Here is a 23998-nt window from a genome sequence, read left to right on the forward strand (position 1 = left end):
AGCATTCACAGAGCACAGAAATTTAAAAAAAAGGAAAATTACATTATACTTATCAAACGTCACAAACATTAAATTCATGTGGTTCGTTCATCATTGTGTCAAACAAATAACTGCTGATGTCTGTTTTCTTGCTCAGCAGTAGATAAGGATTCTGAAATGTACATGCATGGAGGAAGAACAACCAAGACTAATAATAACATACTCCAAGGAAAGCTACAAAATCCGCCAAATCCTGTCAAAATACTGGAATGTTCTCAAAAAGGACAGTGAAATAGGCAGTTTAATTGGTGACAGACCTCTGGTAACTTATCGCAAAGCTCCATCAATCCGCGACACACTGGTAAACAGCCACTTCACAAGAACTAAAAGTAAAAACTGGCTTGAAAAAGGACAACTGGGATTCAGCAAGTGCATGACGTGCAAAGCATGTAAGATTGGGAAAAATCTAAAATCAATAACTGATCCCAGGGGAAGAACATTTGTTATCAAAGACAAAATAACATGTGAGTCACAATTTGTTGTATATCAAATACAGTGCTTCTGCGGGAAAAAGTACATCGGCTCAACAATCTGTCCACTCAAGAAACGAATTCTTGAACATACAAGGGCAATTCAAAACAATGATCCAACCTATGCAACAGCCAAACATCTGAACTCACATCCTGGGAAAACTTGGAAGGACATGAAGTATTCAGGAATAGCAGTAATTGGTGAAAATGAAAGAGGGGGTGATCGAATTATTGCTCTGAGGAGGTTGGAATCCAAATTGATAATAAGATTCAGAACCAGGAACCCTTGGGGTCTCAACGCCGATGAGGAACTTTATGTACACTTATAATTCCAGAACCAGAATAACAATGTAAATTTCAGAATCCTTATCTACTGCTGAGCAAGAAAACAGACATCAGCAGTTATTTGTTTGACACAATGATGAACGAACCACATGAATTTAATGTTTGTGACGTTTGATAAGTATAATGTAATTTTCCTTTTTTTTAAATTTCTGTGCTCTGTGAATGCTGTTGATCCAAGCAAGAACCGACACGATGCGACTCGCAGGCACTTAGCCATGACGCCTTGGACACTCAGTCCTATAATCGTTCTAGTGGTTGTACATAAATGCGCCAACAATGTGAGTCATTTATACCACATTCATAATGTCCACTCGACTAAAGTGCGCGCATTGGCACACACCACATTCAGCTAAAAGCGAATAAATCGTGTTGTTGAACTGCTTGGAACTGGCATGAGACAGCGCACAGTTTGGAGTCACTTTATTCCTCTAAACTACTGGGCCCACAATGCACCCTAATTGCTAAGTGGTGACCACAGGTATAAATACTAGAAAGCAATGAAGGACCAATGTTTGTACCGTGACCAGGGACAGATTTATGTCCGAAACGCGTAGGTGGTGGGAAACCCACAGAAAATAAACCAAAAAACTTGATAAACGGAGCAGTGTGCGGCGTGTTTCTTTATTGAGACAGGTTTGCTGAAAAAAAAATATATATATATATATATATATATATATATATATATATATATATATATATATATATATATATATATATATATATATATATATATATATATGCATATATATATATATATGTATGTGTGTGCGTGTAGAGAGAGGTAGAGAGGTAGAGGTGTAGAGGTAGAGAGGTAGAGGTAGAGAGGTAGCGGTAGGGAGGTAGAGACTAGTAGAGAGAGAAGTAGAGAGAGGTAGGGAGGTAGAGAGTAGAGAGTGAGTAATAGAGAGTAGAGAGTGAGTAGTAGGGAGTAGTAGAGAGCAGTAGAGAGAGTAGCAGAGAGTGAGTAGTAGAGAGTAGTAGAGTGAATAGTAGAGTGAGTAGTAGAGAGTCAGTAGTAGAGAGTGAGTAGTAGAGAGTAGTAGAGAGTAAGTAGTAGAGTGAGTAGTAGAGAGCAGTAGAGAGTAGTAAAGAGTGAGTAGTAGAGAGTAGTAGAGAGTGAGTAGTAGGGAGTGAGTAGTAGAGAGTGAGTAGCAGAGAGAGAGAATAGTAGAGAGTAGTAGAGAGTGAGTAGTAGAGTGAGTAGTAGAGAGTGAGTAGTAGAGAGAGAGTAGTAGAGAGTGAGTAGTAGAGAGTAATAGAGAGTGAGAAGTAGAGAGTGAGTAGTAGAGAGTAGTAGAGAGTGAGTAGTAAAGAGTGAGTAGTAGAGAGAGAGTAGTAGAGAGTGAGTAGTAGAGAGTAGTAGATAGTGAGTAGTAGGGAGTGAGTAGTAGAGAGAGAGTAGTAGAGAGTAGTAGAGTAGTAGAGAATGAGTAGTAGAGAGTGAGTATTTGAGAGTAGTGGAGAATATTCCAAAGTTTAGCACAGCACCACTTGCACAATAAGTCCAATCAAATCATATCACTTAGAGTCCTTATTGAAGCGCTGAATCTTGGTGTATATTCAAATGCTTTTATTTTCCTTAAGTTTATGTACCACAGCCAGCCTAAACGTTTCGTTCTGTACAACAGAACTTCTTCAGGGCGTTCTTATTTCCTTCAAGTTATGTCGGTATCCTGTTGTAATATAACTAGATATTTCTTCCAAATGTTAGACGAGACGTAAGTACATTCTTATTCAAAGTGACTAGGTATCAATTTTACCCACACAATTCGGGCAGACTTGAGTAATTTATAGCACCCTCAAAGTCAGTCTTTCAAAAATTCCAAAGTCTAGGACTTGATAATCCAAATCCGAATGTTTCTCAAGAAAAGTAATTTCCAATTGTTCGGAATATCGGTGTTTGGGCAGATATGACCCAGGGACCCCCAGTATTCAAGGGGAATTAGTCCCCCCTCTGCAAACGTGCCAGTGGCATGCGTTGCAGAGGTGTAAAATGGGGCATAGCCTCATTACACCTTTGTGCAATGCAGCCCCCTGGCGCATACTGGAGGCTCCTGGTGGGCTAGTTGGCCCCCAGGGACTCCTAGTATGCAAGGGGAATTAGTTCCCCCTCTTCAAACATGCACGGGGGCTGCGTTGCAGAGAGGTGTAAAAAGGGGGGTGGTTAATCAGTTTAATACTTTGCTCTCCATAGCAAATTGTCCTTCCACAAAATTTGCAAACAATTTTGAAATCTCCAAACTGAGTTTGGATGTTTGGGACCATCTCACTTGTCTCTGGACCCGATGGAGTGGGTTGCTTACTTTGGGAGGTGCTGGGTGAAGATTGGGGAGGGTTTCTGGTCAGTTCTGTGACCTCTGCCGCAGCATAGTTGTTTGGGTGCCGGCGTTGCATGTGGCGAATCATGATGTTGTTGCCAAAAGAATAATTTTTTGCAGGGTTCCCCTTGGAAAGTACAGTGCCACAGATCAGACAAGTACCCTTTGGCGCATTACCTTTCTTGAGGCCCCTTGGGATTTTTAAAAAACTCCCAGACAATGTGCTCCTTTGGCTTCTGGTGGTAGTATCTTCAGTTAGGTACCGCCTCTCCTCCTCCTCCTCCTCCTCCTCCTCCTCCTCCTCCTCTTCTTCTTCTCCACCACTGTGGTGTTGTGGTGGTCCTTGTGGTGGTGGTGATGGTGGTGGTTGAGATGCTCCTGCTGCTGCTGCTACTGTAGCCATTTCTCAGTACAAATAGGTACAAATAGGTCTGCAAACATGTCTTCCTCAGTCAAAGTAAAAAGTGAGAATGAGGAAAAAAGGCGGGGGCTTTCATCTTTTGGAAAACAAAACTGTCCTGAACCAAGGAAAAGTGTTATTTTCAGGTCACATGACACTGGCTTTATCATTTGGAAACCCAAACTGTCCTGAACCAATGAAAAGTGTTATTTTCAGGTCACATGACCCGACGCGCTTACGCTACGCGCACCGGTGCGCGCCCGGGGGCGCTTACGTAGCGCAATCGTATGCGCTCGAGTGCTTCCGGGTGCGCTTACGCCATGCGTATCACGCGGACGCGGCTACGCGATACGTCACGATGATGTTTTTGTTCGCGGCAATAGCGCTAACGGGACGCTCACCGGTACGCGCAACGGGGGGCGGCGCATGACTGCGCTTACCGGTGCGCTCACCGGGACGCGCACCGGGAGCGCTCCAGGGCAAAAAAAAAAACAAAAAAAAAACCATGAACAATATACATAAAAAAATAGTATTACATAAATATACAATATAGGATTCATTATGAAAAATATTACATTTCATAGCTATAGAAATTTGCTATTAAAAAACCTTTGAAATTCACTGAAAAAAACATAGGTTTGAGGCCCTATATATAGTTAGGATTTAGCATTTTAAAAACCTATGAAATTCACTGAAAAAAACATAGGTTTCACACCAGTTAAAGTTAGGAATTAGCATTTAAAAACCTTTGAAATTCACTGAAAAAACCATAGGTTTCACACCAGTTATAGTTAGGAATTAGCATTTAAAAAACCTATTAAATTCACTGAAAAATCCATAGGTTTCACACCAGTTATAGTTAGCTGGAAATTTTACTGACATAAAACCATTGAAATTCCCACGTTATAGTTAGTTGGACTCACTATAACTTGCGCGCCTGCAATGCACTGCTGATGACGTCACATATTACATCACTCATGACATGGTCAGTGGCATCACTCATGACATCACTGATGACACCATCCTTGTGACAGAGTGACAGATCTCCTTTCAGTGTAATGTAACCCTTGAAACACATATTCAATAATAGAAACTAACATTTTTTAAAAAATGGCGATACCCATACCAGTTACAACACCCAATTCAGTAATTCCACCATCTATATACACATCCACTCATTCAACAACAGTTCTATATAGTCACTCATACATATACTCAGTCATCATATGTAGTGATACACCTATATGGTCAGGGATGCCCGCCACCCCTTCCACCACCAATCCCAATGGTAGGAGACAGACACAGTTTGAACTTTTGGAAGGCAGGGGGGCCTCACGACCCCCCCGGCCGTATTTATTAAAATATGAAACAAAATTTAAAACTTTAAATTAAAAACGTTTCATGTATCATGTACAAAATTCCACTTTCATTACACTTGATGAAGACAGGTATCCAGGCTAACCTTAACAAATCTCTAATACAAAGATTTTCCTAGCCGAGTCTAACATCATGACATAATGCCTTTGCATATGAATTTTTTACATCCTATCGTTAGGGGCCAACGGCAAGGTCTTAACGGTGTCAGATCCGTATCACCAAATTCCCTCCCTCACGTGTGAGTGGCGCATGCGCAGAGGGCTTTACCCTTGTAGCCAACTGTAACTTACCTTGTCATGGGGGTCCCCTCTCACTCGACGCCATCTTAAGGTCTTCCGAGTTCCCGTGCGGGGTATCCGTAAGAAGGACAGCGTGGACTTCCCCCCTTTCCCCGCACTCTCTTCCGCCGGAGCGGATATCCGGCCCCCGGGAAATTTGTGGGAGGGCCATATAGCCGTCTCCCCCTGGGCGACCCATCCGTAATGGGTGCCCCCCCGTGGGAGGGGCCAATGGGTGCCTCCCCCCGGGCGCTCCCATCCATAATGGGTGGTGCCCCCACTAGGGACCTTGAAATCACTGCTCACCGATCATGACCTTACCGCCACAGGCCAGATAGTTGACCGACTATCTGGCCCCCCCACACCTCCTATAGGTCATGTCTCCTCAATCCCACTAGCCAAGCTATCATGTCCCCTATCAATAAGTCATTCCCCACATTGGACAGGTGTACCCCATCGTCTGAATAACAGTGGTCCCCCCAGATCCACCCATGAGGTATGCTTTGAAGATGAGCAGACCAAAACAATTTCTCCATTTTATTGTTGACCCTCTTTACCGAATGGTTCAACGCTGTTGTGGACAATTCACCCCTCCATACCCTCTTCGGGATCATGTGTGACCACGCTATCGTGCACCCCGGGAGCGTCTTTGCTAACCAACTAACTGCTGAAAGTATGTGTTCGATTAAAGCTCGTCTGTCCAACCTTACCAAGTCATTGCCCCCAACGTGCACTATGACTATTGATGGCGGTGACCTGTGCCGCCCTAACAATTTTTCCACAAAACTTTGCAGTCGGTCAATACATAGGCCGTCCTTCCCATGGAAGGACACCCTGAAACCATATTCCTCAGATGTGTGGCTCGCATCACCTGTCTTGAATATGTCTGCGGCACGCCTCACGTATGAGTGGCCCACGACCCAGACCACTCGTCTTCCATTCCTTGATCCTGAAGTGGTGGTTAGCTGATACTGGGCCGGTCCCAATTTCCGCCCTGCGTCACAGGCTCGTGAAACTGTAATCAAAGACAACAGGCGTGAGTGCACTTCTTCAGTAACTTACAACATGTGCAGCCGCACGTACTGTTTGAAACAAATCGATGACCAGCGGCCTAATTGTTTAACATTGTCTGCCCGCAGACCCCCAGCCATTGCTTCTGTAGCGGCTCCTATCCTAAATGAATGAGTCCTAAAATCACTTGGGTTCAAGCCCGTGGCTGCAATCGGGATTGCCAGCACCCTCTGGAACTGAAACTTTGTTAACGGGGTGCCGTCAGCGTGCCGCAGCAAGGCCCCCCCCCCCCCCATGACATCACCCTTTGCTTTAGCTAGGCCTCAACATGCCTTACTGGACAACAGGGACTACCCAGAGCGCGCTGCAACACAATGCTATTCCCCTGGGCCTTCTGGTCTGTCTTTGACCTGGCTATCGTGATTAGCAGGGAATCCCCCTTCACTTGCACGTGGTCCCTGCGCAGACCCCCATCGATATCTCTTTTGTTGGCAGCCACTAATTCGCTTACCCGCAGGGCCCTATAGAATGCCAACGCAAAAGCTGCCCGGAATAGGACGACCTCACTAGGTGAGGAGCATGTCTCCTCTAGTTTAGACAACAAGGAGGTCAATCTGTCAAAACCTATCGGGTGCCTGGTATCCTTTTTGCGACCTTCTAGGCGCCGCCAGCCGCACAGCGCCTTTCTGACTATAAAGGAATCCGTCGGGTCCCTAATCCCCTGGAGCTGAGCCATAAACTATATGGCGGCCTTATACCGACTGGCGGTTGCCACCAACCGGCCCTCCTCATGAAGTGCCACTAAAAATTGGGTAAAGGACCCCTCCTGACCCCATCTATGTTCCCATGCAGGGCCCAAAAAGGCGCAGTACGAGCGGAACGCCCCTTCATAAGCTTTTCTTGTCCTGGGCACTAACCTGGCTGCCACAAGGTTTTGTAGTCCGGGGCGCTGATTTGCCATAATGCTTCGGGAAATGGCACTGCCACTAGCTCCGCTGAGGGTAAACAATCCCTGAAAGCCTGCATTTTGAAACGAGAGAGCGCAACAGCTGCATTATTTAGTACTCCCGGCACATGTTTTGCCCTGAATTGCACATTTAGCTTCAAGCATGTCAACACAATTTCTTTCAACAATCGCAATATCCACTTGCAGCGTGCTGCCTGCTGGTTAATGCACTCAACCACAGTCATGTTATCAGACCAGAATATCACCGAGTGGTTTCGGAACTCTTCTGGCCAGGCCGACAACGCTACCCAGATGGAAAATAGCTCTAGAAAACCAATGTTGGCCGTCAAGCCACTTGTTTCCCACCATGCTGGCCATTTCTGGGCCGACCAACGGTTACCAAGGATCGTGCCAAACCCCACACTGCCCGCAGAGTCAGTTCATAAACCTAGTTCTTCTGACAAGGTCGGGGCCTTACTCCAGACTACTCGGCCATTGAAATCCGCCAGAAATGCCAGCCAAATGAGCATGTCCTGGCGAACCTCTGCCGACAGCCTCGTACGATGGTGCCCCTCCTTTAGGCCAACCATGGCCTGGGCAATTGATCGGGAGAAGGGGCGAGCCATCGGTATAACCCTCAATGCAAAGTTAATCTGACCCACTGTTTGCTGTAGTTGGTGCAGTGTCACTTTGTCGTTCCGGAGACATTGCAACAAAGAGGCCCTGAATTTGGCGATATTCTCCGCCTGCAAACGGAAGCAACCCTCCACGGAGTCTAGTTCGATACCCAGAAACTACAGGGAGGTAGTCGGACCCACCGTCTTACCTGGCGCCAATGGTACCCGGAAACCCCGCATGAGCACGCAGAAATCCCGCAATGCCCGTGCACAGTCCCGAGAGCCCGCTGGACCGAGAAACAGGAAATCATCGAGATAATGCATCACATGTTGGTGCCCTGAGGCCTTTGAGAATACCCACTCCAGAAATGAGCTAAACATTTCAAAATAGGCACACGAAATTGAACAACCCATCGGCACGCACATATCCATGTAGTACTTCCCCTGAAATGCAAAACCCAACAGGTGCTGATCCTGGGGATGCACCGGAAGCAACCTAAATGCGGATTCAATATCTGATTTCGCTAACAATGCACCGGGGCCTAGGCGATTCAACATTACCACTGTGTCATCGAATGATGCATACCTCACACTGCAAATGACTGCATCGATCGCCTCATTAACGGAAGCTCCCTTTGGTGCAGATAAATTATGAATGAGCCTGAATTCTCCCGGCTCCTTATTGGGAACTACCCCTAATGGGGAACACACAAAATTGGCCGTTGGTGGTTCACTGAACGGTCCTGCAACCCGCCCCAAGCGAACCTCTTTTGCGATTTTTGTGGCGGCCACCGCCGGGTTGTGCTTAACAGACAGTTGGTTTCTGCATGAGGGGGCCCCCCGAAAATCACCCGCCGGGATTCTGAAGCCATACGAGAAGCCATCTCGCAGGATCCCAGCGGACACATGATCAGGGTATTTGTTCAGCCAGGGAGTCAAAGCCAGAATATACACGGGCGATTGTTTGGACCTTCGGGGTACCGTGTCAATCCTGTTTGGTACCCCCTTTTCCTCCTGTACTATTGCCTCTGGGTCGGCAGCTAGTCTCGGGTGGGAGGTATTACAACCTGCGCAGGCATGCCTGAACCTACATGTTCCCTGCGGCCTGCTACACGTTCCTTTGTTGAAACCCCAACATACCCCTCGCTTATTCCCATTCCAGCCCAATCTAGACTGAGTATCTCCCCCGTAGGATGGTCGAAAGGGCTGTGGATGCTTCTGCTGAAAGGCCCTGGAGCCATTTGCACTCGACCCTGATCCACCTGCTGCGCCCGGCAAGAACTGTGCATGCCAAGATACAGTATCCAAACAATCCCAAGTCAATGTTTCATTAAACTCTTTCGCTTTTCTGAATGCCACGTCATATCCTTTCCATTCTTCACCTCCATACTTCCCATGGAAGCCCGTGATCCTGCTCTGGTAGCAAGCAAGATCTCTCAACAGTTCTGGTGTTCGCTCACCCATAATTGCTACAAAAATAGAAAAAGCCCTGATCCAGTTCATCATAGACTCTTCTACCCTGAATTCTGCCATTTTTGCCCTCCATACACTGCCATAAATCCTTCAGAGTCTTGGCATATTCTAACTCACGATTGTCTGTCAATAATGAAATCATATTGATATATTTGTTTGCCCACACCATTTCTTTAGTTGCCATAGGAACATGTTGCGCCAAGTATTCCCGCCTTGAGGGTACTGCGCCCTTCCCCATTATTGGGAGCGATCTCTTACCGGTCTCTGTAGTACTTCCGGTCGTGTCCGTCGACTTATTCCGGTTTTCAACCGCGGCCAAGTTCGCCACCTGTGGAGAAATAGAAGGCACGTTTGCTGCCCCAGCGCCCCTTGTCTGCCTGAGGTGTTCGACAATCTGCCTAGCTTCTTCGGCTGGGTCTTCTACAGCCGCGGATCCCCCCGCTCCCTTCTTCAACCAGGGCAACACAGCCGCCAACTGAAGCGCTAGTTAGGGAGGCATTTGGTCATTATCCAGCGGTGTGATAACCACGGGGATTGGCAAACTCCCATCCGGTGTAGGTACCGGGCTGAACGCTGGTGCTACTGGGACCAGCGGGACCTCCATCGGGACTGGCGCCTCGCTAGGACCCACTTTCCCCTTCCTCTATTTCCCCTTATCCCCCCCTGGGGTAATGTTTGGCAAAGCACGCCCCCGATCCTCTTAGGTCGCCCTGAGGGCCCGCCTTGGGCCTCCATTTGTTTCCGGAGGGCCGCTCTGCCGCGACCCAGCTGTTCTACTTTACCGAATTTACTGTCCATCGCCGACACTTGGTTCACTGGTGTGCGCAGCATTCGTTCCATCTCGGAGCTCTTTCCACTCTTCTTACCAGGCATATCTGCGTTCTGTTTTTCTCTGCCTGTTTTCCAGTAGCGACTCGAACTCCAGCTACGCCTTTATGACTGAAACAGAAAAAACAACGATTACACGTTCAAAAAACGGCAGCTTGTTCCCGACGAGTGGTGCAGCCTTCAGAGCGCAGGAACAAGAGGACGCCTGCCTGAATTCCCGCACCTTTTATCTTGCAGCGGGAAGGCGGGGCGGCATCCCCATCCCGCCCAGAAGGGCACGGACTTCCGGGTGAGTGTTAGGACAACCCTTTTAGGCGGCGGGGAGTGCTCCAACCACGCCACTATAGGCATACCGGCCGGGACACGACCCCCGCCCACAAAGGATTCCAGGGGGATCGGGGCACCCAGCCATATGTTCGGGGTGACCAAGAGGTCTCCCCTTTCCATACATCCTGTTACACACCGACAGTCATCCAAAAGTTACTCACACACGCAAATAAACTATTGAACATCCATTTATTTGCATATACAACTATACACACACTACCACCTTACTTCTAAGGAAACTTACACATACTTACTCTCTTAAACAATCACTTATAGAAACACATACTTATTTAAACAGGAACTCTTACAATCTCTCACTCTCACATATACTCACTTATATACATCAATACTATACTAGATTAAAACATATGTCGTTACTGATAAAGACACTAGTGAGACAGTCATTCACTCACTAACACACACATATACACACTCATCCACCCATACAGTCCTGCACATATGCTGTCTTCAAAACACATACAATCAGTGAGTCAGTCATTGATGCATCTATGTGCTAAGTAATACCCCCACCAAACCATACAGACAGTCATACTGATACTAAAAAAAACATCTAATAACCCATATACACACACATGTAGCTACTCACCAACCCATGCAGCCACTTATACACAAAGTGAAACACTGATACATATATTTAAATATTTAAACATTACTCGCTAATATATGTATTCACTAAGATACACTTAATAAGCCAGTTAACCAATCAATTTTTTTTTAAAAACATCCTTTTAGACACTTATTTAAACATTTATTCTTCCATCGACCTTTACATATACATATTTATTTTTCAGAAAGACACACATTCACTGGATGGTGTCATCAGTGATGTCATGAGTGATGTCACTGACCATGTCATGAGTGATGTAATATGTGACGTCATCAGCAGTGCATTGCAGGCGCGCAAGTTATAGTGAGTCCAACTAACTATAACGTGGGAATTTCAATGGTTTTATGTCAGTAAACTTTCCAGCTAACTATAACTGGTGTGAAACCTATGGTTTTTTAAGTGAATATATATATATATATATACATATATATATATATATATATATATATATATATATATATATATATATATATATATATATATATATATATATATATCCAATTCGAAAGGTTACCCTCATATGAAAGAATCCCCAGGGTAAATTAATTTCTCCACCTTTTATTTCGAGCTGCTGCATACAGGAAATTGGCAGGTAAAAGGCATCCAACTTTACTTCAGCCAGACCGGTTTCGGGACGTCAAGCTCTTCTTCAATGGCGTTATGTTAATTAAGAACAGGTTTGCCTCGCGCACTTTTCATCTCCGAGATCTTGCCCCAGTGGGTGTGGCCATATGATTGGCCTTCTGGTCCTCGTAGTGCAGCGAGGTAAAGTTTTCCTCATGTGAGTCCGTCTCAATTACACATAAAAATAGTCATATTTTTAAAACCCATGTGGGTCGATGCTCAGTCCTGTTCAATGGACCCTGATGTCTTGCTCAGCAGTTCGAGGGAGATTACCCCCCCAGTGCAGACAAGGCCGAATTGGCATCATCCTGGGTCCGCGCGCTGCAGAGGGATTCTTTCGCGACTGGGGCTCAGCCGCTAACATCCAATTCGAAAGGTTACCCTCATATGAAAGAATCCCCAAGGTAAATTAATTTCTCCACCTTTTATTTCGAGCTGCTGCATACAGGAAATTGGCAGGTAAAAGGCATCCAACTTTACTTCAGCCAGACCGGTTTCGGGACGTCAAGCTCTTCTTCAATGGCGTTATGTTAATTAAGAACAGGTTTGCCTCGCGCACTTTTCATCTCCGAGATCTTGCCCCAGTGGGTGTGGCCATATGATTGGCCTTCTGGTCCTCGTAGTGCAGCGAGGTAAAGTTTTCCTCATGTGAGTCCGTCTCAATTACACATAAAAATAGTCATATTTTTAAAACCCATGTGGGTCGATGCTCAGTCCTGTTCAATGGACCCTGATGTCTTGCTCAGCAGTTCGAGGGAGATTACCCCCCCAGTGCAGACAAGGCCGAATTGGCATCATCCTGGGTCCGCGCGCTGCAGAGGGATTCTTTCGCGACTGGGGCTCAGCCGCTAACATCCAATTCGAAAGGTTACCCTCATATGAAAGAATCCCCAGGGTAAATTAATTTCTCCACCTTTTATTTCGAGCTGCTGCATACAGGAAATTGGCAGGTAAAAGGCATCCAACTTTACTTCAGCCAGACCGGTTTCGGGACGTCAAGCTCTTCTTCAATGGCGTTATGTTAATTAAGAACAGGTTTGCCTCGCGCACTTTTCATCTCCGAGATCTTGCCCCAGTGGGTGTGGCCATATGATTGGCCTTCTGGTCCTCGTAGTGCAGCGAGGTAAAGTTTTCCTCATGTGAGTCCGTCTCAATTACACATAAAAATAGTCATATTTTTAAAACCCATGTGGGTCGATGCTCAGTCCTGTTCAATGGACCCTGATGTCTTGCTCAGCAGTTCGAGGGAGATTACCCCCCCAGTGCAGACAAGGCCGAATTGGCATCATCCTGGGTCCGCGCGCTGCAGAGGGATTCTTTCGCGACTGGGGCTCAGCCGCTAACATCCAATTCGAAAGGTTACCCTCATATGAAAGAATCCCCAGGGTAAATTAATTTCTCCACCTTTTATTTCGAGCTGCTGCATACAGGAAATTGGCAGGTAAAAGGCATCCAACTTTACTTCAGCCAGACCGGTTTCGGGACGTCAAGCTCTTCTTCAATGGCGTTATGTTAATTAAGAACAGGTTTGCCTCGCGCACTTTTCATCTCCGAGATATGACTATTTTTATGTGTAATTGAGACGGACTCACATGAGGAAAACTTTACCTCGCTGCACTACGAGGACCAGAAGGCCAATCGGCCTTGTCTGCACTGGGGGGGTAATCTCCCTCGAACTGCTGAGCTGCCAATTTCCTGTATGCAGCAGCTCGAAATAAAAGGTGGAGAAATTAATTTACCCTGGGGATTCTTTCATATGAGGGTAACCTTTCGAATTGGATGTTAGCGGCTGAGCCCCAGTCGCGAAAGAATCCCTCTGCAGCGCGCGGACCCAGGATGATGCCAATTCGGCCTTGTCTGCACTGGGGGGGTAATCTCCCTCGAACTGCTGAGCAAGACATCAGGGTCCATTGAACAGGACTGAGCATCGACCCACATGGGTTTTAAAAATATGACTATTTTTATGTGTAATTGAGACGGACTCACATGAGGAAAACTTTACCTCGCTGCACTACGAGGACCAGAAGGCCAATCATATGGCCACACCCACTGGGGCAAGATCTCGGAGATGAAAAGTGCGCGAGGCAAACCTGTTCTTAATTAACATAACGCCATTGAAGAAGGGCTTGACGTCCCGAAACCGGTCTGGCTGAAGTAAAGTTGGATGCCTTTTACCTGCCAATTTCCTGTATGCAGCAGCTCGAAATAAAAGGTGGAGAAATTAATTTACCCTGGGGATTCTTTCATATGAGGGTAACCTTTCGAATTGGATGTTAGCGGCTGAGCCCCAGTCGCGAAAGAATCCCTCTGCAGCGCGCGGACCCAGGATGATGCCAATTCGGCCTTGTCTGCACTGGGGGGGTAATCTCCCTCGAACTGCTGAGCAAGACATCAGGGTCCATTGAACAGGACTGAGCATCGACCCACATGGGTTTTAAAAATATGACTATTTTTATGTGTAATTGAGACGGACTCACATGAGGAAAACTTTACCTCGCTGCACTACGAGGACCAGAAGGCCAATCATATGGCCACACCCACTGGGGCAAGATCTCGGAGATGAAAAGTGCGCGAGGCAAACCTGTTCTTAATTAACATAACGCCATTGAAGAAGGGCTTGACGTCCCGAAACCGGTCTGGCTGAAGTAAAGTTGGGTGCCTTTTACCTGCCAATTTCCTGTATGCAGCAGCTCGAAATAAAAGGTGGAGAAATTAATTTACCCTGGGGATTCTTTCATATGAGGGTAACCTTTCGAATTGGATATATATATATATATATATATATGAACCCCTTATTATTCACTTTATTTAAACAACACATAAATAACACTTGAATAACATAAGATCAGTCTGTGGTGATCCAGGTATTGTTATTTGTAATACATCACTATCCCCCAGCTGTATGCTCTGACAGCCAACACGTTGACTTGGAATATAGCTCATAACTTGTGATCCATTGTCATGATCACATGGATCCTATCAAAAATCTAAAGTGTTAGCAATACAGATCACATGTAAAATATATGGTGCTTTTATCTGACCTGTCCCCATCCTGTTAAATTATTGATCTAACAGACTGTACTATAGTGACTCCACTACCTTCAATACAGTCTGCGGCTACCCTGAGTCCCTGCAACAAGTTATCTCCTCCACTAGTTTATTAGTACTGAAAACAATATCAACGTTGTTCCTCAATTCTATTTCTTTCTTTTATTATGCATAGGCATAGAAGCCTAATCGAAACAATTACTGTTGGATGCTTCAATATCAGTTACATGCAAATTCAGGTTGTGTTGGGTTGATAGAGTACGGGCTCACCTGCTCATTTTACCATACGCACCTGGGCCCATAAACATACACACTTTGAACAGGTAAACCCTTGCTAATCAGAATTTTATTTAACCTCCTAGGACCTATACCATTGACTTACCAATCCTAGTCACTGGTACCTAGAGTCCTAAGGGATCAAGGGAGTTAGCATAATAGGTAGTAAATAAACATTTGCATTCATAAATAACCACAAACCCGGGAAAGGTTTAAACACTTTATCTATGTAAATTCTTAAATGTCAGAGTCCATATCAATTAAATTAAAGCTCGTTCAATTAGGAAGAAAAATGATCAAAGCAAGATGGTGTGAAAATATTACAAAACTTTCGTTAAGCATTGAAACATAGGTAGGGTAAGAAAAAGGGGAAAACAGTACAATGACATACCCACACAGATTATATTTATCTAGAATGGTGTGAAAAACAACCCTGGCCACGGGCTGGGATAAAGGGCAGGACTCCCGATAGTTCAGGTGCCACCAGGACAGGTGCAGACCAGAACCAGGACAAGTACAGACCAACTTGGATCAGGACAGGACCAACGCAGGTCAGGACCGGTACCCTCGGCTTAAGTGCAATGCCAGCATCGCACCCCTCTCTGCGGCTACCAGTTGGACCCCGATTGGGTTAACGAATTTCCTCCCTCAGAGCCCCGATGGGTTATCGATTCTTCTCCCTCAGAACCCCGATTTTGTTATCGATTCTTCTGACAGAGTGCTCCGCCAGCACCTGTGCTCTCGATCACCTATTGAGTGCGTTGGGTCTGTGACAGGTCAGCTATTCGGACAAGTCGGATAAACTAACTAGCTAATCCTACCTTTGATATACCATTTTCCAGGGCAATGTACCACCCCCCTATGTTGCAAGTTCATGTGTTCCCTCAATTTGATTGGTCAAAAGCAAGGAGAGGTCATCGCACCATACCAGTTATGAGATCATTACATTCAAATATTTAAACCAATGTTCCTCCCATAATTTTATTTTCCCATGCACGTTTATTCCACCCGACAATGGATGTTTAAATAACAAATACAATGTATAATTTTTGGCATGGCTGAGCTTCCTTTTGAGAGGTTGAAGGGTGAGGTTCTCATGGATTTCACAGGCAAGTCTGTTACTGGCATCAGTTCAATGCCATGGCTTGAGGACTCTTGAGCTCTTCTGCGCAGACGCAGTTCTTTTCAATATGGAGTACAGCAAGGTAGCATCAGGCCCAAATACGAACTAGTAGCAAAGTTAAGGAGAAACATTTTTAGAAAAAGGAATAAATGAATGCACTGTATACCACTTATCTCTACTCTATTCCCATTACTTTATTTTAACTATAGCGTTAATGATTAGGCAGAATGAACAACGTTTAATACAAGCATCAGCATAAGCATTAGCATGTGATACATACAGCAGCCATCTTTAATTCTAGTGCGCAGAAGCAAAGTTTTCCAACCAAAGCAGAGAGTACGTCATATCACATGAGTGTGGCAGACGCATGCGCAGTGAAATTCCCACATTGCGGCGGCCATCTTAATGCATTTGAGTTACTGTTAGGAAAAGCACATTGACAAGCTTCCCCAGCCTACTAGAAATTTTGTGTGATGCATTATTAATAAGACAAAACATGTTGATTATTACGTTATTTGTTATTTAGAGAGGGCTGAATCCGAGCAAGTCTCTACGTACGAAACCTTGCTCCATCAATCCCCTCTCTGATGATATTTTATATCATCACAAATTACAGAAACAAATGCCAACTTTTTAACACTGCCCCAACTCAATCTCCTCAAACACCTTGTTTGGAATTTTCTCACTATTCATTTGGAGATTTTTCATCTTTTTATAGAAATTTCCATTCAACTTTTCTAACTCAATTTCATCAATATTTCTTTTCTTTCCTGTGATTATTTATTGTATATTTTTTTATGTTTGCCGCATTCACAACAAATTATTATCCCTAAATTCAGTAGGGCTACTCCCACCATTGGCATCAGTATTCTACCTAAAAAACATTTTCCTACGTTAGAAAATCAACTACCTACATAAGATTGACCACTATTTAGTCTCTTCCATGCACTGTCAACCTCCAGTGGTTTCAATTCTTCTCTCAAATGTGTAATGTTTCTTGCATATTTCCCAATTTCAACACTTTCATGTAAGTGCAACAATGTTGCGTCTTCAGCATTATACAGACTCCACCGTCTTTTGCCAATAATATATCAAGAGTAAGTCGATTTTGTAAAACCATTGATCTTACCGCAACTAATCTGGTATTGATCGTCAAAAATCCACTAGCAGTGTCAGTCGATAAGCGATCCACCACTGTTGACAATTTTCAAATTCTTTGAGTGTTCACAACCACGCCGACTGAAGGTATTATTGCACTAAATATATCACCTACAATTTCAGCAAATTGTGCTCTTCTACTAAGTGTCAATCCATTAGTTTCTTCATTGTTTCCAGTGATTTTCTTTACATGATATACCACTGGGAATACTATTCCAAAATAGCAACTCCCATACCGGTGTTCAGGCAACTTAAAATAGGCCTTATTCCCACAAATATAATAAATTCCAGGAAATATTGGTTCAGTTCCATCTTCGAAACCCCAAACCCCAATTACTTTGAAATTATGTTCACACTCACTGAAACCAATGAATATATTGTTATAATAATCTGTTTTCTCCCTATGGAGACAGAGCTTCCCTTTCTTTTCGAAATCCAGCAACATAGCAGCTTGAGTCTTGCCATTGGAGGTAAACTCTTTATTTTCAGCCCATTTAGGAATTTTAGATTTCTGTTCAGGGGCTTTTCTATGGAAATCCTGTCTCCTTTTCTCTACTAAATTTAGAAATATTTTCTCCTTTTCTTGCAACTTACATGTTTGATTATCTTTGTGTGCTTCAGCTATATCTATTGATCCTACTGTTAGAAAATACTCGCCCATAAAGAGTGTAGAATCTCTAGCACTAAGGATATGATTTAGATTTCTATGAAAAGGAACTTCAGAAAAGATTACATCAAAATTAGAATAATAATACTGCAATTTTCCAGTTCTATAAAACAGACTAGCTAAAATGCTACATGAAATACCATATGTCAGGGGTAAGTGATGGTATGGAACCCCTTCAGCTACTGATGTGGGCAACTTCATGCACACATAACAATCACTGATCTCCTTAGCTTCTACATAATGTACTAACAAATTAGCAAATACATTCAAATGAGTTCTATTTCTAGCTCTACTATAATGTAAATCTACCTCATCTGGTGCTTCTAAATCTACTTCATGTTGCTTACTGCTAACTGCTTTCTCATGTGTATCTATTTTCTTAGGTGTATCTACTTGTTCGGCATATTTTTGGTCATCAAATAAGGTATAGCTAATGTCAGTCCAAACCACACTATAACTATTATTAATATACTATATGTGCATATTCTACAACATGTCTTTAGACAATTTCTTTTCGGTCTTCCGCTAACATTATAATCAGCCATTTCTGACTAAGGAGACTTAGCCCCTCTTTGTAACTTTTCCACAGACTTTAACCTGCGAAACTTTTCTCAAGTTGGTCTCACTACTTCGTCAGTCTGATCAACAATCAGCTCATCACTCAATTCTAAGTTTTCGAAATATTCAAGTATGACGTAGGGCAATTCAGGTCCTTTGAACTTGTTATTCAGTCTTTTCAAACATGGACTCCTCCTTCTCGGTTGGTCTGTGGATGGTCCAGCTTGGCTTGATATTTCATGTACTTGCTCTGGTTCTTCTTTTATTGTTTTAAGGTGAAATTTCAGTCTTTTGACAAAACCAGGCCACCTATATCCCTTTCTAAGTCTTTTAGCTGGTACTGTACTTTGACTTTCCTCAGATGCTTTTTTATTTTCATTTAGTTGTGGCACATCCTGTTCAATATAGTCTTCTGTATTCTTCTCTATCTGACTTGATCCAGGGCTTATTTTTGACAGATCCGCCTGGATACGTTCTTCAAGAATAATCTGGCCTTGTTCAGGAGTTAACTGTTTTTGACTTTGACTTTGAGTTTGACTTTATTTTCCTTCTTCTTCCTGAACATGTTTTTCTACACCTATCGGGTCCTGCTCAGGTCTTTGGATTTCTTGATTGTCTTCTGCCTGAGCTTTCGCCTTAATACCTATATGTACCTCCTCAGACTCAGGAGTTCTGGCTGGAGTTTCAAATGTCTGAGTACATTGATCTTTCCTTATCTGATCCTCCTCAGAATTACTATTGGCGTGGATTTCTGTAATCTGAGTGCGTTCTTCTATTCCTGACTCTTCCTCACTATTACTCTGTCTATCTAGATAGGTTTGACTTCTTGGTCTCACAATTTCTGCAGGTATGTTGACTACTGGAATCCATTAATCCTGACTGGTGCTCGGTTGTTCCTCATCAGCTACTTCAGGATCGACTTTGTGGGAACCTTCAGCTGCACAACCTTCAGCTCCTATGTCATCAGGTTCAGTCACCCTCTTGGTTTGGCTCGTGTGGATCCAATTTGGAATTCCCCTGCACTTTACAGCTGTGGTGGTAACCAATATCACTTGATGTGGCTCTCCCCACCTTGGTGCTAGGCAAGATTATCGAGTATGTTCTTTTATCACTACCCAGTCACATGGATTCAGGTCATGTGATGGAGTTGATTGTCTGGCAACAGCGTCTTCCCCAACCTGGTGAGAGATAGGACGCACTTGGTCAGCCAGTTCTTTGCAGTACTCGAGCACTAAATCATCAGTTATATTTATCAGCTTGTGTCCTGGTACCCATGCTTGCCTCATTGCTATTCTCATGAGTATCTCATGGGGACTCAAGCCTGTGTTTCTGTCTGGAATGCTTCTGAGTCCCATCAGAACAAGAGGCAAAGCATCAGGCCACTCCAATCGGGTAGATTCATACATCTTTCCCAATCGTGACTTGATTGTGCCATTCAGTTGTTCCACCACTCCAGAAGCCTCTGGGCGGTATGCAGAGTGCAGTCTTTGCTCAATTTGGAATGCTTCACAGATGGGACAAATTATTTCATTATTAAAACGAGACCCTCAGTCTAATTCAATTGTTACTGGAAAACCGAACCTAGGTATGAGTTCTCTCAGTAGGAGCTTGGCTACTGTGAGGCTGTCATTCCTACGGGTAGGGTAGGCTTCCACCCATTTTGAAAACAGGCAGACAATGACAATGACATACTTCAGTCCTCTGCAAGGGAATAACTGGATGAAATCAATCTGGAGTTGCATGAAGGGACCTGCTGCCTTTCCAATCTTTCCTGGCAACACTACAGTTCTCTTACCAGGATTCATTCTTTGGCAGGTTATGCACCTCTGGCAAAGCCTCTCTGCTACATTCCTGAATCTCGCATTGAATCAACTCTGTCTAAATAACCTAACCATCGCATCCCGACCTATGTGTGAATCTCCATGATACATCCTAGCCATAGGAGCAATCATACAATCTGCAATTTACACAGGTAAATAATAACACCATCCTCAACCCTTCTCCGACATCCTATTTTCTCCCACTCTTCCTTTTCCTTTATTTCTGCTTCATTTTGTAAATCTCTCACTTCCTCCCATGTTTTCACTCGTCCTAGCAACATAAGTTGGCAGCTGTTTCCATAAGCCTCAATTTTCTTGTTTACAGCTATTTTGAAATTTGCACAATGTTGGGCCACTTGATCAGCATAACAATTACCTGCTGTCACTTTGTCATTTCCAGATTAGTGAGCAGCACACTTGACCACAGCCACTGTTTCTGGCAATGGAATTGCTTCTAGCAAATCCTTTACATAATGCCCATTTTTAATGGGAGTACCTGAAGAAGTCATGAACTCCCTTTGCATCCAGAGTTGGCCAAAGTCATGCACAACCCCGTAACCATACTAACTATCAGTGTATATGGTTACTTTCCAATGTTTCAAAACTTTGCAAGCTTTTGTCAATGCAATCAATTTGGCTACTTGTGTAGACTTGACTCCAGGTAAATAGGATGCTGTGACTATACCACCCAATGTACACACAGCAAAAGCAGCACTCCAAACAGTTCATATTCTGAATTTATTAATGGTTCTTCTCGTATGTCTGGTCGTGGTTTAGTACTGTAATCCGTGAGGTCGATACAATCATGTTCGACTTCTTCCTTCACTTCCTCAAAATGTGAGTCGGGTAACAGTGTTGCTGGGTTCAGAACAGTACATCTATCAATGGTCACGTTTTCTGCACCTAGAATGATTCGCTCATATTTAGTCCGCCGACTAGTAGTTAGGTACTGAGTACGTGTTCGGGTTAATAGAATCATAACTGCATGTGGGACAAACACAGTTACAGGGTGTCCCATAATGATGGATTCACTTTGCTCAAGACTCATGCAAGTTGCAGCTACCGCTTTCAGACATCCCGGCAAAGCAGATGCACAGTTCGCCTTCGAAGTGGCAGACCCCGTGCGAAACACTTCCTATCATGTCATTAAAGAGGTGATCCTAGACCACCTAGGACTCGATTCCGAAGCCTATAGAGTCCGGTTCCGTAGAGAGAGAGAGGGACCCCTGGCGAAAACCCGAAAACGCTATTCTTCTACCTCAAAATGGCCGCGGATAAGTGGTCAAGGCCTGACTCCAGCACTAAGGAAGAAGTGATGGCCAAGATCTACGTGGAGCAATTTATGGAGGCGCTACCATATGCCTCCCAAAGATGGCTGGACAACATGCAGGACTTACCATAGAACAGGCGATTAAGATGGCAGCGAACTATGCCAGGGCTCAACCCCGAAGCTTAGGATGGGACAGTGAGAAACCCCATAAGAGTGTGCCTCCCGCCAAACTAGAAAAAAACCAAAACCTGGAATGGATCAAGGGAGGTCCAAACAGTTCAAGATGGAATCTCCCCTTATACGGGGGCCTCAATGCTTTCAGTGTGGCGAATGGGGCCACATCGCCCGGTTATGTCCCCGGAAGAAACCAACGGAAGTACCAATGGAAGTGGGGTATCTGTCCAAAACGGTTCTGTACTCCGCAGAGATGGGAGCATCTTTTTATGTGAGTGTGAGGATTTATGGCCGACGGGTAAAAGCCCTCCTAGATTCGGAGTGCAGGCAGTCAGTTGTTCAGGAACGCTTTGTCCTTCCCAACCAATATGTCGCCGGGGCGGTGGTACACATTTGTTGTGTGCATGGGGACGTCAAACCCTACCCCCTTGCACAAATGACCATAGGACCTACAGATAAAGAACCATGTACCGTAAAAGTAGGATTCGTGGATTCCCTTCCTGAAGACATTATCCTAGGGGTAGATAACCCAGGGTTCCTGTCCCTTTTTCAAAATATCATTAATAAGCCAGCCAAGGCTGTAGACGGCCCTATATCTACTCTGATTACCCCTGAAACGTGGGTTCTGGACCGTAGTTTCAAGTTTTCACAAGCCAATGACACCACCCTGTATAATGCATGGGAGAACGCACATGTGTCCCAGACCGTTCACCCTCCCTCATATCCACGATTTGTTATCAAGAATGACTTACTGTTTTGGGAGAGTGAAAAAGGAGGCAACGCACAGCTACTGGTACCCATGTTGTTCCGAGAACAAGTATTGTTCTTTGCACATGCCCACCTTACAGCTGGACATTCAGGGAAGGAGAAGACCACTGAGAGTATTATACGCTATTTCTACTGGCCTGGAATCTATAAAGACGTCCAGAACTATTGCCTGAAGTGCGAGGTTTGTCAAAAGAAGAACACACACCGACCGCCAGCGGCACCCCTGAGACCTCTACCCATCATCGGAATCCCTTTTGAGAGGGTGGGCATGGACTTGATAGGACCATTGCCAAAATCGGCCAGAGGGCATCTATACGCACTGGTAATAGTCGATTATGCAACAAGGTTTATAGAAGTATTTCCACTAAAGGCTCCAAAGACGTCCGACATTGCAGAGAAATTCGTGGAAATATTTTCAAGGGTAGGGTTCCCGAAAGAGGTCTTAACGGACCAGGGTCTTAACGGACCAGGGAACCCCATTTACTTCACACCTGATGAAGGAAGTATGCAAAACACTGGATCTGCATCACATACGGACCTCCATCTACCACCCACATACAGACGGGCTAGTGGAACGTTACAATTAAACCGTAAAGACCACTCTAAAAAAAATGCTTACTGTGGAAGGACCTTATTGGGCTCGCCTCTTGCCATTGGCCCTATATGTCCTACGGGCCCAGAAACAGAGCAGCTTGGGCTGCTCAGCCTTTGGGCTATTATATGGATGGCATCCCAGATCGTTATTAGAAATGATGAAAGATGCCTGAGAAACAGAAGGGGAACAAGAACAAAGGTCCTTACTTGAATACACCCTTCAACTGAGGTCCAAATTGGGTAAACTAAGGAATCTCGCATTAACCAATCTTGAACAACAGAGGAACAAGCAAAAGAAATATTATGACAGAGGGAAGAAGTTAAGGAAACTGAAGATTTGAGACTGGGCCTTGATACTCTTACCCTCCATCTCCAGCAAAAGTAAGAATGAATGGTTGGGCTCGTACGAGGTAACAGATACGATTGGGGACACAACCTACAGGTTAAAACTTTCTCCGGCCAAGTGCCAATGTTACCATATCAACCTGTTAAAAAATTGGATTGGCCCTATACCCAAAAAAACAAACCCATTAATACCAGACATACCAAAAGCGATGTCTACGTTAGACAGTCTTGTTATAAACGATGAGCTTCCGAACCAGATGAGGAAGTTTTGAAGGCAACACTGTTACCCTTTTCCGGTATATTCTCTGACTTGCCCAGGAAAACAACGCTGGTCGAGCACACCATTGAAACCCAACCCGGTAAAATGGTAAAGCAAAGACCCTATAGAATCCCAGCAACCAGAAGAGAGGCGGAAGGAAGTGAAGTAAGAGAAATGTTAAACCTTGGCGTAATCCGCCCCTCAAAAAGTAGTAGGGCATCCCCAATTGTGATGGTCCCCAAACCTGATGGATCCAA

This window comes from Lissotriton vulgaris, chromosome 4_1 (genome assembly GCF_964263255.1).
Source record: "Lissotriton vulgaris chromosome 4_1, aLisVul1.2, whole genome shotgun sequence".
NCBI lineage: Eukaryota > Metazoa > Chordata > Amphibia > Caudata > Salamandridae > Lissotriton > Lissotriton vulgaris.